This window comes from Phasianus colchicus, chromosome 11 (assembly GCF_987193195.1).
Source record: "Phasianus colchicus chromosome 11, bPhaCol1.hap1.1, whole genome shotgun sequence".
NCBI classification, from domain to species: Eukaryota; Metazoa; Chordata; class Aves; order Galliformes; family Phasianidae; genus Phasianus; species Phasianus colchicus.
This window is the reverse complement of record NC_143446.1, coordinates 19,739,714-19,754,322: the sequence shown is the minus strand read 5'-3', so window position 1 is coordinate 19,754,322 and position 14,609 is coordinate 19,739,714.

Below are 14,609 nucleotides of genomic sequence, written 5' to 3'. Positions count from 1 at the left end.
AAAAATAACATTCTCTCTCCAAAAACAAAGTTGTTTTTCTGAGCAAAACCCACAAATGCTGTGCAAGGTGTTTCACTGCTTCCATCCAGAGACGGAACCCATGGGCAGCTCCATCAGCTGCAGGGGCTCGGGCTGCCCAGCCACAGCATGGCTCCAAGCATCCACAGCAGAGAGTTGTTCCCTGGAGCCTGGCTGATCTAATTTACGCAGCTTTTATTTTTAATCCATATTTTGGAGGACAGTCTGGAGCTGCTCGCACAGGAGTTCAGACAGTGGTGTTCAGGGCAGGAGCCTCTGCCTGCTGACAGAAACCAACCCTCCCTGCTTCAAGGACCTGTGCTCCTCTGGAGCCACGCAGGAGCATCTGCAGAGCAGGAGGGAGAAGCTGCAGTTGGTTGACACCCACTGCACTCAGTATCCCTTTACATTTAAGGCTTTATTTTCACTTTACGCATGGTGGGAGCTCCAGGAACACTTTGGCTCAAAACAGACCAATTCCAGAAAAAAAACCCATCCCTGCCCTTGCATGAGAACACAACCAATGGCATGAGAACACAACCAATGGTCAGACCCAAACTGGAGCTAGCCCCTCCTCTCCCATCCATCTGCAAAGCAGGAGGCAGCTCAGCAGTTCCTCCACCCCACAGGCTCTCTCAGCCTTCATGCAGAGCCAAGAACTCCCACAGAAACATTTTTATATCTCAAGGCTGCTTGAGAATAACCTAAACACTACACTTTCCTGCCAAACAGAATGCCTTTGTGGAGGCTTTGGCTCAGCCTGAAACTCACCAGCTCTTCCATGGGCTGAGCCCCCCACACCTCCTGGCAGCAAGGGTGAGGGGCAGGTCTTGGTCTCTCAGTATGCACTTGGTCAGGAAAGAACTCAAAAAAGAAAAAAAAAACAACAGAGAGAGAGAGAAAGCAATGGAGATATTCCAGTACTGAGAGTAAATCAGAGAAGCAAAATTAGAAACAATCTGTGTTTCAAAATGTGGTCAACAGAATGCATCATGATGGCAGCTCTTGCTAGAAGCAACAAGGGATGCTTCCTGGCGGTGCTGAAGCAGTGCTGCTCAGTGCATCAAAATGCAATCTATTGCACCAAATTAAAAACATCTGTTGTGGCATATTTGTTAACTTTTATTCCTCAAATGGGAAAATTGTTTGAGAGCAGCGTTACCTGGTGCTGATCTCTGTGAAATTCCTGGCCCTGCTTTTAGCGAGAGAAAATCAGAGACATCCTTAGCATCTTCCTTAATGGTTACATTACAGACCAAGCTAAAATAAAGATCAAAGATTTATACCACAGACATAAAATGAAATTGAACGAGATTCTCATATTAAAGCACACGGAGGTGGCCGCTAAATAATAGAAATGGTTCTTAAAAAGGATTAAAATACCAAAGCACTGAAAAATAAGAACATTAATTCCTTTTTGAAGGTCATTAAGTGGTCAAAAATATGGAATAGGTAGCAGATGTCACAGCACAACAAGTACTTACCTGGCTTTGCACTGGGTTTTCCAGACGCTGCTCAACAAAGCAGAGCCTCCAGCCCTATCCTGTGCTCCTTCCACCCCACCTACCTGCAGCAGCAGAAGCTGAAGCCATGCTAAGGATGGTTCCTTCAAATCAGCACATTCAGAAGATCAGAATTCACGTCCCAGCAGTTCTTGCTGGTTTGTGGTATTAAAATCTGTGGTCAACAAATACAGATTGTTTTAATTTTGGACAGCTTGGAAACAATGGTGGTTCTCATTGTCAGAGAGAGCTGAACTGGGTGAGGTGAAGGGTCAGCAGGAAAGTGAGAAAATCAGGGCTTAATGCAGCACACAGAGAGAGCCAGTAAGCCTCCCATGTCATAAACAGAGCAACAATAACACAGGTAATGACAGGAATTGGGATATAGGAACGCATTGGTGGCACTCACCTGGGGCAGGCATTGGAGGACAAGGGTGTGATGTCGATCTTGTTCTTTTGCAAAGCACAGAGTCAGGCTGATCTCAGAGCCTCGTGACTATCCATCATTTCAGCAAATTGTCTTAATTTTTATTTATTTATTTATTTATTTATTTTGTTAGAACTGTTTCAATAACACATTTTGGTCAAAATATTTTTAATCAAATATTTCATTCTGAATGCTGTTCTATGTTACAAAATAGCAAATTACTTAGCAACTAGAATGAAATATCTTATGAGGGGTCAGGCTGATTTTTTTTTTTTTTTTTTTTTTTTTTTTTGCAGATTCTAAGATGGAATTAGAGGTTGGTCGTTTTTTTTTTAATCTTCTTTTGTTGTTGCTGTTATGGTTTAAACAAAGCTCTATTTGTTTCCCCAGGCAATTCAGATTTGCCAGGGAATAAAAGAAATATATTACCCATAGCGTGGTACCATATAGGTAAATTATAATACAGAACACTGAGAAACTCCATTACATTCCCATTCCTTTGTCAAAGGCAGAACTGCCTGGTTAGAGTAGTCCTTGTATATCTAAATAATATCTAATTCTCAGGGAAAGCTTACTGGTGTGAAATCAAAGCTAGCTGTATACAAACAAGGCAATCCAATACTGTCAGAATCCAGAATATTCATTACCTAGGGAAAAAAAAAAAAAAGAGAGAGAGAGAGAAAAGAGAGAAAGGAAAATAGATACAGTATTGCAAATTCACAAGAAAATTATTTTTTCTTTAATGAGAAAGCATTCCTCCTTTTACAACAGCAAGTAGGGAAGGGGTCCGACTTGTTCAGCAATTCTGATCTTGTCAAGGAAAATCCATATGCTGTATACAAACACACCTATCTGAACTAACACTGCAAATCCTTTCAAAAGTAGTTTTTCCATAGGATTGCCTCCTGAAATCATAAAGCCCTTAATTAGAGCTAGAGCACAATACGTACGTGTGCGTAATTAAAACAACTCATCGTGGTGAGATGGGGATTATCTGATGCATGCCAGACGTCTTTGTCATCCACTGTTTTTGGGAACAATGTTATTAAAAGAAAATCAAATTAAGGATGAAAAATAATTGCAAAATATATCAAAGCATAAAACAGATGTTAAGTGCACGGAATAAATAGCTGAAGGGAAAAGCTTTAAAATATCCCAAGAACTTCAAAGAACAGCTCGTATTTCAAACATTTTTATCTGCTATTCTTCTCCCACACTTTCTGGTGTGGAAACAGGCTTAAAATTCAGAGATAAAAAAAGAAGTAGATGTTGTCTTTCATTTCTAAATATGAATCAAGAGTCTCTGAAAGTTGTAAATGAGAGATCCACCTCCTTCAGAGCTTGCCTGATCAGAACACTTATATGTAAAAGAGAAAGAAATGATATCATTCTCAGTGGCCTTTACTTCCATTTGGTTTGGTTTGCTCCTCCTGCATCGAGGTGACCACCATGCAGTGGGTGCCCCACCCACAGCTCCAGGAGGAGCTGGCAGAGCCATGCGGCCAATGGGGAGCACAGAAGGATGGGGATATTCCAAAATATCCTCACTGGGCAGGAATCTAAATGAAATCCAAACGGATGACAACTTTTGCTTCCCGGAATTTATCTTCAATAGTTCTTTTTCAGAGTATTTTGCAAAGATATTCAGCCTTTTGACTGAGCACACGCATCAGACATTATAAAATGCAAGGAGTAACACTATTCAATAAAAGAGACCTTAGCTGCAGAGAGGTTTTAGCTTTTCTAAACCTCATTTGTAACCAAGGGTAAAATGGAAGAGTAAATGGAAGAACTTGATAGCTTCATGTCAGAAAAGACATGAACCGTGACACAGCAATGTCAGCAGGACTAAAATGAGCTGTTAAAATACCTGGAGTGAAACAACACAGAGTTTCTGAAGTGACAGATCAAAAAAAAAAAAAAAACAACAACCCTCTGACAATGGGTCAAGAATGATGAAATCTGTGCCTCGTTGCTGCTCCACACTGGGAACTCTACTTTTAAATCTTCAGTCAGAACATATTAAATTGCCTCCAAATTAAAGTGTCAAGGTAAAACTCAACCAGTGTTGTTCAACAGCTCAGTAAAAGCCATTTGCAGCGAGGGAAACAAGAAAACAAACCTCATTCTAATTTTCCTGGTAGCACCCAAATGTGAAGAACGTGCCTTTAAACAGAGGCACTGCAACTGTGTAGATACGACAAAACCGGGTCCCTTCCCCTGGTGTGTGAGACAGCTCTGAGTGCCTGCCAGAAAGCCTTAAATATGAGTTTTGAAGGTAAGGCATGATTTAGTTCTTCCAATATCGCATACAACTAAAATCAAGAACGGGTGAGTTTATTGACCTTGAGAGAAAAATCTTCCTGCAGCTGCCGGCTGTTGAGGTGGCAGAGAACAAGGCGTTCCGGCTCCGCTGATTATCGAGCGAATGACTTTTCAACTGTTTTTCCACTACTTCTCAAACCATCTTGGCCTGGTTTAACAGTTTCCGGCTCGGTAACTAAGAAAGAAAAAGCTTCAAGCATTGCATGTGCCCCATCTGTGGGGCGATGGGCACCGAGCCCTGTGTCCTCAGGAGCCATCGAATCGCCGCATGGTTGGCTTGGAAGCTACACTACCGTGCACCTCTGCCTCCACAGCAGGTAATAGGCTGCTGGGGATCTCACCAGTCTCACAGGGGATCCTCCTTGGATCAGCGGCTCTGAGCGGAATCAGTAAGCTCTACCATTTCCTCATGCTGCCCTTTAGTCTGACCTCTGTCTTTTCCCTCCTCGGTTTACGTATCACAAAGCATCCTGGTGTGCTGAAGCATGCACGCTCGCGTTGCAGGGCTGTCCTCCCATCACCAGCCAGAGACCTTAAACTCCTTACTCGCTGAACTGGAAGTTAAATTTAAATTGAGTGACTGCTTGAAGCAATGGATAATATGGAAAACACCCCTTCTTTATAAACTGCTTCTAGCTAGTGTCAGCTATCAAGATTTTGTTATCTGCTTACATGGGCTGAGATTAAAGGCGTATTTTCTGTTACATCTGTTTTGAAAATTCCTTGCCATTTTAATTGGCTTCATATTTCAATTCTTTTGTCAAAAAATAGATTTGTTTAAAAAGCATAATTTCATTTCTCCACAGATTCCTCCTTCTTCAGCCTCCTCAGGACTGCTCACTCCCTGCAGAAGTTCTCATCTCTGCAGCTGCACTCATGGCAAAGCCTTCAGCCTTGGTCTTGTGTTCAGCATGAGAATCCCAGGAAAACCCACATGTATCAACCTGCCTGTTGTGTCTGCCCGGGATTCCAGACCAACCTCTTCATTTCTTCCATTCCAACTGAAGAGCTACAAAGAAAGAGCCAAGAAAATCTCCAGTTGGCTGCAGAGCAGCGGAGCCACAACGGCATCCTGTGCAGGCTGCAGTTTGCAGCAGTGACTACAGGCTCTGGTTCCTCCCGCTCAGCACTGCTGGGACTGCACAGCCCGGGCTGCTGTGCCTTAGATCTGGGCTGCTTGGAGGCAAACTGCACTGCTGAGGGGCTTCGTGCCCCCAGGGGCTGGGTTTATGGCTGCCATACCAAGCCAGGGCAGCACCTGCAGTTAGGGCTCCTGCTCTTTGGTTCCTGAGGATTTGGATAAATTTGAGGTTTCTGCTGCATTTCACCTTGCATTGTATAACCAACAGTGGGCATTTCTGTTTCATTCTGATATCTCAGCAAAGCTAGAAATATTCAGACCCGACAAAGCTCACCTGGTTTCAGACATGCCAGGAGAAAATGGGAAATGTTGGCTTTTCTCCTGCTAGAGGGTAACAGACAGCTTGCTGCAGTAAGTTGTGGGTTAATGCTCTGCAGGAAGAAACAATGTGAATGGCCACTTCTAACTATGGCTCCATTTCAAGTCACTTGAAATCTGAAAAGAAGGTCAGCATGCCCAGCCAGGTTCCTCTGTGCTTTGCTTTTATTTAGCCTTGCTACTCAGAGCGCTCTTCATTTCCTCAGTCTCTGGTGTGAGAGCACAAATGGAGTTGCAACCGTGACATTTTATGTTATAATATTCCTCCTCTTATTACCTAAATTATAATACCATGAGTGAATTCAAACCACAAGTCTCTATTGATCTGTATCTCTGTAAATCACAACACTTTTTTCAAGCCCTTGCATGTTTACATCTGGCTGGAATTACTTGGAAATCTGTTTACAAGCTGTCCAGTATAACTGAAAAGGTTTTTTCATGTGCCTTGAGGTCACATAGACATAAAGGTGAAACTTGCTGCAGGAGCCTGTTTGGAAAGGCTCAAGGACAGAGAGCAATTACTCATAGCATTGGGACCAATAACGGGAAATCCACAGAGAACTCTAAAGACCTCAGAAATAATCTCAGCAGTGTACTAAGAATAGTGGGAGTCAGGAGAGGAGAACTTAAAAAAAAAAAAAAAAAGTTAATGCAATTTGCTCAAAGTGTGTGCTATTGGATTGAACAAAAATCAGGAATCTCAACCACTCCCTGAGGGCTTCTTGTGTGCTCCCACTGCCAATTGCCCCAGCACGTGGGGCTCCACTCAGGGCCTGACCCACAGCCACCGCCGGACAGGGAAAGGTCATCCTGTGCTCCCCACTGTGCAGGAATCCCAACCCATCACCTCAGCCTCAGCATTCATTAATTCAGGAAGTTTGTCACCAAGCAGCGCTGAGAGCAGTGAATCTGGGCAGGTCAGGATACAAAGCGTGGGGCAATTAACCAGATATCATCCTGCAGCTCTATTAGTAATAAAGGAGGTCCAAAAAAGGAGTGGGAAAGCCATTAGCCAAGTAAGCTGAGTGTTTAATGAGATTTCTTTGCTTCGATCTTCATGAAAAAGGCCAACTGAGAGCAGATGGTCGGCACAATAATACTATAACAAAGAGGGAAGATCGTAATCTCCCAAAAAGGGAACAGCAAGAGTGCCTGGCTAACTTAGATGTTTTCAAATTGGTTATGCTGATGAGCTTTATCTTCACCTACTTAAGGAACTGTCTGAAGCCATATCAGAACCTTAGTTACCATAGCGGGAATCCGAAGAGATGGGAAGAAGAGACGCTGCCTGGAAGGACGTGGAGGTGGGCAGTGCTCTGCGTGTCTGCTCACTATCCATCCGTTCAGGGATTTGCAGAAGCACCACGACACCAAGGAGCAGGTATGGCCGTGGAGCAGCAATGCCCAGCTGCAGCCCTCACCATTAGCACGGTGCTTGGTGGAGAGCAGGCAGAGCTTGCTAGGAGACCATTCATTTCCTTAAAATGGCTCTCTTTGAACAGAAAGGATGAATCAAGCACAGTTTCAGAGAGACCTGCCTTGAGCTCAGCATTATTAATTTTTTCATTAATGACTCGGATGACAGAGGAAGGAATACGCTTGTTAAATTTGCTGATAACGCTGTGCAGGGAGCGACTGCAAGCACACAAGAGGACAGAATTAAAACTCAGAAAGGTCTCGACAAATTGCAGAAATAATCTTCTTTAAAAAGTGTGTTACGAGAGACAGCGCGAGATCCTATGCTTGGGTAGAAATAATCAATTGCACAATTAAGGGCTGGGGAACCGCGCAGGCTGCAGAGCTGCTCAGTGAAAGGCTGTCACTCTGCAACGGGTAAATCGAAGAGTGCCCTTCAAGATGGGGAAAATAGTCTTTCTGTTATGTTCAGTCCTAATAAGGCCTCACTGCCGAAATGTATTCTGTCTTACACACTGCGTGTGAGTAGAGCTGTGGACCAAAGAGAGCGATTTGGAAGGGGACGAGGTCAGAATCTATCTATATCAGAATCCCCCCAAGGTGAAGGGTTGAACAAAGCCGGGGAACTGAGCCTTAAAACAAACAGAGAATGGAGAGAGAACTTGAAAACTTAAAATAAACCGATAATAGCCATGAAGAGGAGATGATCCATCCTCCAGGGCCTGACTCTGCCTGCCGTGAGCTGGGTGACGGAGCTCCAGGTGAACGCTGGGGTGGGAAGAGAGCGCCAAGGAGCCTGGCCTTCTGGCACGCCGTTCCCCAACACATCTTTGGATATTAAATGAAAAATTCAGGAAGGTCAATTAAACCGTTCATGGATATTTAATAAAACGGAAGATGAGAAAAATAATCAAATAAATTACTTGTTAAAAATTATCACTCAATTTTACCTGCGGTTCATTACTGACTCAGATTAATGAATGCTGAAAAGATATTACCCTCCTATGAATATTCAGACTTTCCTGCCTGATTGCAAATTTTCAAATGAAAAATGCAGTATATCAATTCCTGATGAAATTTTTAATAGAGTCAAATGCCCTCCAAGTAGAATTCCCATTTAAAGAGAGCACAGTGGTGCACGGTGCTTGGGCACCTTCCCTGCTGGGAGCACAGGACACCACACCACTGGGGAGTTAACTTGGGAACTCAGAGCTGAGCCTGGTGTGGGGAAAGGCTTATGTTTCTCCACAGAGCTCACCATACTTCAGATGCATTATGTTATAAATAGTGATAACTGTGAAAAGACCTAACCCTCTGCGTTTTGTGGGCTTGTTTTATTCATTTTCACCTTCAGCAAAGGAAGCATTTGCCAGGGAAAATGCTTTTGTACTTTGCAAAAAATAAAATCTGTGAATCACCAGGGAAGTCAGGTGGGAAAGGTCACCAACTGCCTTCTCTATAGCAGCAGACATTTATTTTATAGTTGTAGGACCCAAACTCGTTCATGTGATCATCCGCCTTTAGATTTTTATAGACAGGATTTGGTGAAGGTGAGAATCTTATGTTTCTTCAGGGAGAAGTAGAACGGAGGTGACAAATAGCGGCTGTTCCCCGTCAAACCAGCTTACATGGGCACTGCTAGGCGAGTCTGTTCCATGAGCTGAGCTCTGGATGTGGGCAAACATGGGGAGAGACGCTACAGAACAGCACAGCAGCCCACAGGGTCAGGTTGTGCTATGCTCCTCAGGGTGACTGAACCCAAGCACTGCTGGTGAGGAGCTGCCTCTGCTGTGTCCCCAGCACCCTGAACTGCTGCTTGGCAGAATGCATCCAAAACTCTCAGGGCCAAAAACACCCTGGTAGGAGAAGTGTCCCAAGCAGTGCATCAGTGGGAGGGAGGTGCTGAGAGATTTGCAGTTCAGAAGGGAAATGGGAAGCATGACGTGAGACAGAGCAAGACTGCAGAGCATGCTGTGCTGGGAGAGGTCTGCCACCCTTTTACATGAATTGCAGCATGCAATGGTGATACCTCCCCCATGCCCAAGATTTATATAGCTATGGGAAAATTATCTTTGCAAGCAGCGATAACAATCATTTACTTCTTGTGGAAAGCTAGGTGACTAATTTCCTCGGTTCCTTTGGAAATCCCATCCTGCTCAGCCAAGACAGCTGGCGTGTTTATGGCTCTGCAAGAGCCACCCTGTCCTTCGCACCGCGCCTGCACGGCACTGCTGGCTGCTGTAAATAACGGCCCTCAGGAGCGACATAAGCAGCAAAATTCCCTCCTTCAAAGCATTATCAAGAAAGAATAAACGAGTTACTTAAAGCCAACCTTGGTGATTTAAGCTAACGCGCTTCCCATCTGGAGCCAACAGAACATGCCATGGCTATGACGGCAATCTTGGGAATGCAAAGACCTTCATAAAGCCTCATCGACTTGCTTGCTGTGGGCTACATGCTTGGATGGCAGTTTCCTCGGGTGGACCGGCCCTAGGAAGACAAAGGTTCAAAGGAAAAGTGCATGCAGCAATCCTGCTTTTCCCTCCAGCACTTGAATTGTCTTCAGAATCTGCAAAGCCAGATTGCTCTGCTCTCTAAGGTTATTAAGAACTTCCATTTGTTTGTGAAATGCTGAGTTAAATGGCTAAGCTATTTAGTTCAAAGTCGTTCTTAACTCTGGAGAGTCATCTTAGATTCTTCTCAACCTTTTCAGAAATATGCAGCACGCTCAGGGATAATTACATGCAGAAACATCCATAACTTGCATGTGCATATACACACGCACGCATTATCTACTGAGCAATTACATCATGAAATCTGTGCAATAAATATTGTTTGCATCACATCTGATTACTGTGTGGCAGTTATTCACACAGGGGATTTTCCTGCTTTCCAACATCTGATATTAATCGTTCCTCCTAATGAGAAGAAGCTGACTGGAGCCCATTCCTCGCAAGTCCATCCCACATTGGGATGGAGCCCATTCTTCCATCAGGACCCAAACCACATTTGCTCCTTTCCATTTCACCAGCTTCCTCATGCAGATCAGTATTGAGGAGGTAGCCTCTATTTCCTTGCTATTCTTTGCTCTTATTTCACTCTTCATTCTTACTTAACTCATTTACCCACTAATATTTCTACCATATAAGGTTGCTACTTCTCTCTCACCATTCTGGATGCTCCAAAGGTCCCAGCAGCCCCTGGAAATTCCCTGTTGTCTCTGCAGGATGAGATGTGCATACATCTGTGGGTGAAAGGAAGGGCATGGAGCAGAACAGGGGCCGGCTGTGCCCCCGCAGAACCTGTCAGTGGGGCATGCATCACAGCAGAGTGCCATCCAATTTGCTGTGCCCATGTCCTCTCTTCTGCACCTCTCTCATTTTAGGATGTATTGAATTGCTTCCCTCCCCAGAGAAAGCAATATATCCTTCTGGCATTCGACTCTTATTCCTCTTTTTTTCCAGACAGAGAGACCCCAGGTTCACTTTTTTTTTTTTTTTGTGCCAGAATTACCTCCTTTGTCAACAAAGTACTGCCTTCTGTCACCCAGAAACCAGGCAGCACCTCTCACTCACTTCATCCTGTGCCGAGGTCTTTCCACCTCAGTCCTTAGGCCATTGCTCTTCTTCATTCATGTAAAATCAGTGCTGCAACAAGACTTTTCCATAAGCCTCACGATTAACGACACCCACTTGAGGTATATTTCATGCTGCTCCCTGATGCCCAGATGTCCCCGCCTGCTGATTTCCTGACCAGATGCTGCTGCCAGACAGCTTTTAACGCCCAAGTTCTGCCTGTTCTGCTTGAGAACAGCTCTCTCCTTAAGCCAGCCCTTTTTTTTTCCTGAGTGTTTTACTGTTTAATTATCTCTTTCTCTCCCACTGTAAAATCTGGGGACCAAAATAGCTTGAAAAGGCTCAGCATTTCCAAGGATTTCACATAAACCTCACTTTCTTAAAAATCTAGGTCGAAATCAGTGCCAGGGTGGGGTATCTGTGGTTGCACAGGAAGGTGGGGGGCAGCTCCCTCATTAGGAAGTGTAGGCGGGTGCAGAGCAGCTCTCACCTCAGAAAGCCTGAAAAAGAAACAGGGACACACGGCGAGTCATGCTGGTCCAAATCCAGATCTGGCCCAAAGAAGCGTGAATTCCCCAAATGGGAAAATTATATGCTAGCTCCTTACTGGGCAGGATGCGATACAGATCTGTGTGCCTGGAAAGGCAAACCTGCCAGCTTGCACCTCCCCAGCTCTGCTCCACACACAGCGATTCCAAGAAATTATATGTGATAAATGACTTGTTTTCTTTGTGCTGGTGTTCAGGTGTCACTGGAGTAGGGAAGAGGGGAATTACAGCCTGCACTGCTGCTGTTATTATTATTATTTGGCAGTAATTTCTCTAACTTTCTTCCCTGGAGGAAGACATGACTAGCTGCTCTCTTGCTCCCAAGGTCATCCCACCAGAAAATATTAGCTATTTGCTTCTATTAGTTTCAATTATTGAGGTGCAGCAAACCAAATAACAGTCAATTTTCAGTATTTCATGGCTTACCTTCAGTGCAGGACTGGAGCCCTTACCACAAAACAGGGCACTGCTAGACCAAGAACCAGCACCAGCAGGAAGGCAGGGATCCCCCCCTCCCATTGCATTCCCCATGCACGCTTTGGGGGGGCTTTTACTCTTCCATTCTTCTATTTTTTTCTATAAAAAAGGGCATCTCACTGTACTGAGGGGCTAAGCGGATTAATCCTAATACAATTATTGCTCTTTTGGCCTCCTTTGTAGTCTTAGAAGGTGTGAAATAAGTCATTTTCCACAGTTTTATGGGTACAATATACATATGCCTGATAGCCGTGATGCATTCCTGTGCTGCTGCTCCCTTTCTGCTGCATTATTTAAATCCTTTCTGACTCGCATTGTAATACAACATCTGTCCCCTTTGCCTAGTCATATAGAAGTGGGCGGTGTGTTATTTGTTTAAAAGACAAGGGAAATTTCATTTCAAAGTACAAGCGGTGATGATAAGACACATTTAGATGAATTATCCCACCCCACACACAACTTCCCAGCCCAAACAGCCCCATACACTGCAGGATCCTGGAGAACCAGGCTGGGGAGCAAGCACCATATCCAGCTGGCAGCCCCAAGTTGGATGCAGCCCCAAGGAAGGGAAGAGGAGTGCACAGATGGCCCCAGGTCTCCTGTCCTGGAGGTGGCTGCCCATCACATCCATGTATTACAACCAGCACAGAGTTCAGTCAAAAACTGAGGAATCATAGGAGTCACTAAAACATCTGAAGATTCTAACTAGTAAACTAGTGAACTAGTTCAAGAGGTCGTTTTCAGTTATATTTTCACAGCATTTAGCATTGCTGTTCCTACCTTTCACTGCTCATCTTAGCACTCCCTTCCCCAGACACCTCAGCATGGAGACAGAAGAGTATTTTGCTTTTAGCAAGTAGGTATTAAAGACCTAGCAGAAAAGTCCTAGCCACACAAAAAGCACTGCTGTGTCTTCAGCCAGCCATCCTTTGAAACAGCAGTGCACGAGCACTATGAGAGCCACACATCCCCACAAAACACAGCCTTGAGCAACAGCAATCGTTCTCAACAGATTAAATTAGACAGAGCATCCAAGGTGGAGGACATCTGTCTGCCCTCGCAAACCCAACATGAACATCAGGCAACTGGATGCCGGTGGGCATCAACCCTTTAGATGGAGGTCAGCAGAGACAGCAGAAGTGGAGATGCTGATCTGTGTGAGAGTCACAGCGAGTGCCACCAAGGCATGGTGCTTGTGATAAGCTGGCAGAGTTGCAAATGTCCCCAGAGCAGCAGCGTGCTGCCAAGGCTTCCCTGGGCTCTGCTGAAGGTTTTCACTGCTGAGCTCTGGTGTATCCATGGGCTGCAAGGTTCCTGGTGGGAATGAGGAAAGCAGTGGGATGACACCTGCACATGGCAGCATGCCTTCCTCCAAGCCGTAACACAGAATTAAAAATAAACAATAAACAACTCATTAACGCTGCTGCTTCCATCAAAAATACCAAGATAACGTGGGTCAAAGGGAAGTGATGGTGAAGCATTCCATCTGCTTTGTGGGGTTCTCAGACTCCTGAAAAATTAACCCGCTTGGTAATAACCACCAGAGAGCCTTGTTCCTGCAAGACAAAGGTTGAAGTCTTATGGGTGAGTCAGGTGTTTCCGGTCTGGACCACTTTGGCAACCGTTTCTTTCAGATGTAAAGAATCTGTCAAACCAAATCTGTGAGTCAGAGTTCATTATGCTAAACATGGGGACAAATAGCCATTAATTAAGAGAAATTTATGCATGTCAGGAGAGGGCAGCTCTGCTGGGGAGAAGAGCATCATTCTGAGCCTGTCTGCTGCAAAGTCAATGTTGTGGTGGGGCCTCAGAGGTCTCAAGATAAGGCAGCAGAGCAACTGTTACCATACAGTGGGATTTTCCACTTCAGCACCAAAAGTATTTTTGCTAAAAAAAAAAAAAAAAAAAAATCATAAAAATAGGCTTTTAGCCTCATTTTACTTTATTTTCTTTGACACAAAACACTTACTAACCCTTCCAGGGTCTGGAAACTTTCATGGCCTTTTACACACCTTACCTTTAGACAGAGGAGTCTGCAGTTGCAACAAAACCATTTGGATAACACTGGTTCTCAGGCACTGTTGCCCTCAGAATGTTTTCCAATTGGCAGCAGAACTGTGCACTTGTGCTGTTGCTTGTCCACCTCTGCCACTCTGCTCCTACTGCCACTATCATGGTGTTCATTCTCCAGTCTGAGTTTCGACTGCTCCCACAATAAGGAATGGATAGGTAAAACTTTGCAATACACCAAGAGTGCCACTGGGAGGTGGAGGTAAATTTAAGAGAGGAAACATTTACATTACACTCCTAGGCAAAAAGAGCGTGCAACTAGCAAGATTTATTTGCCTACCTGCAAATTACCAAATGGGAAGCAGCCCAAACTCTCAGCAGATGGAGCACGTCCTCGGTCCAAAGGAAAGGGACAGTCACCAAGAAGTCTGAGCTGCCACCTCATGAGCTTCAACGTGTTTTTTTTAGTTTGTAAAATTGATCATTCTTGCTTTCTTTGCACAAGTGAAAAATGTAACACTGCAAGGTATTCCTAATGTGATTTTTCTCAAATTGTTGTTGGAATTATCTGCAGTCTAAGGAGCACAATAGACATGAATTACAGCTCCTAGTATTAAAATACCAAAACAAATTATTAGCATATAAAAATTGATGTGATCTATTCAGACGTGTTACAGTGAAATATGATACAGAACACAGTGCACCTGTCCTGAACCATAAAACTTGTCAAAGGCAGCACAAGTTTATGGCCTGGGCAGATCCCTGCAGCACTGCTGGAGTGGCTGAGTTGGATGGGAGCAGCCTGGCAGACTCCTGCAGGCATGCAAACATGTCCAGAGATTTATTGAACTA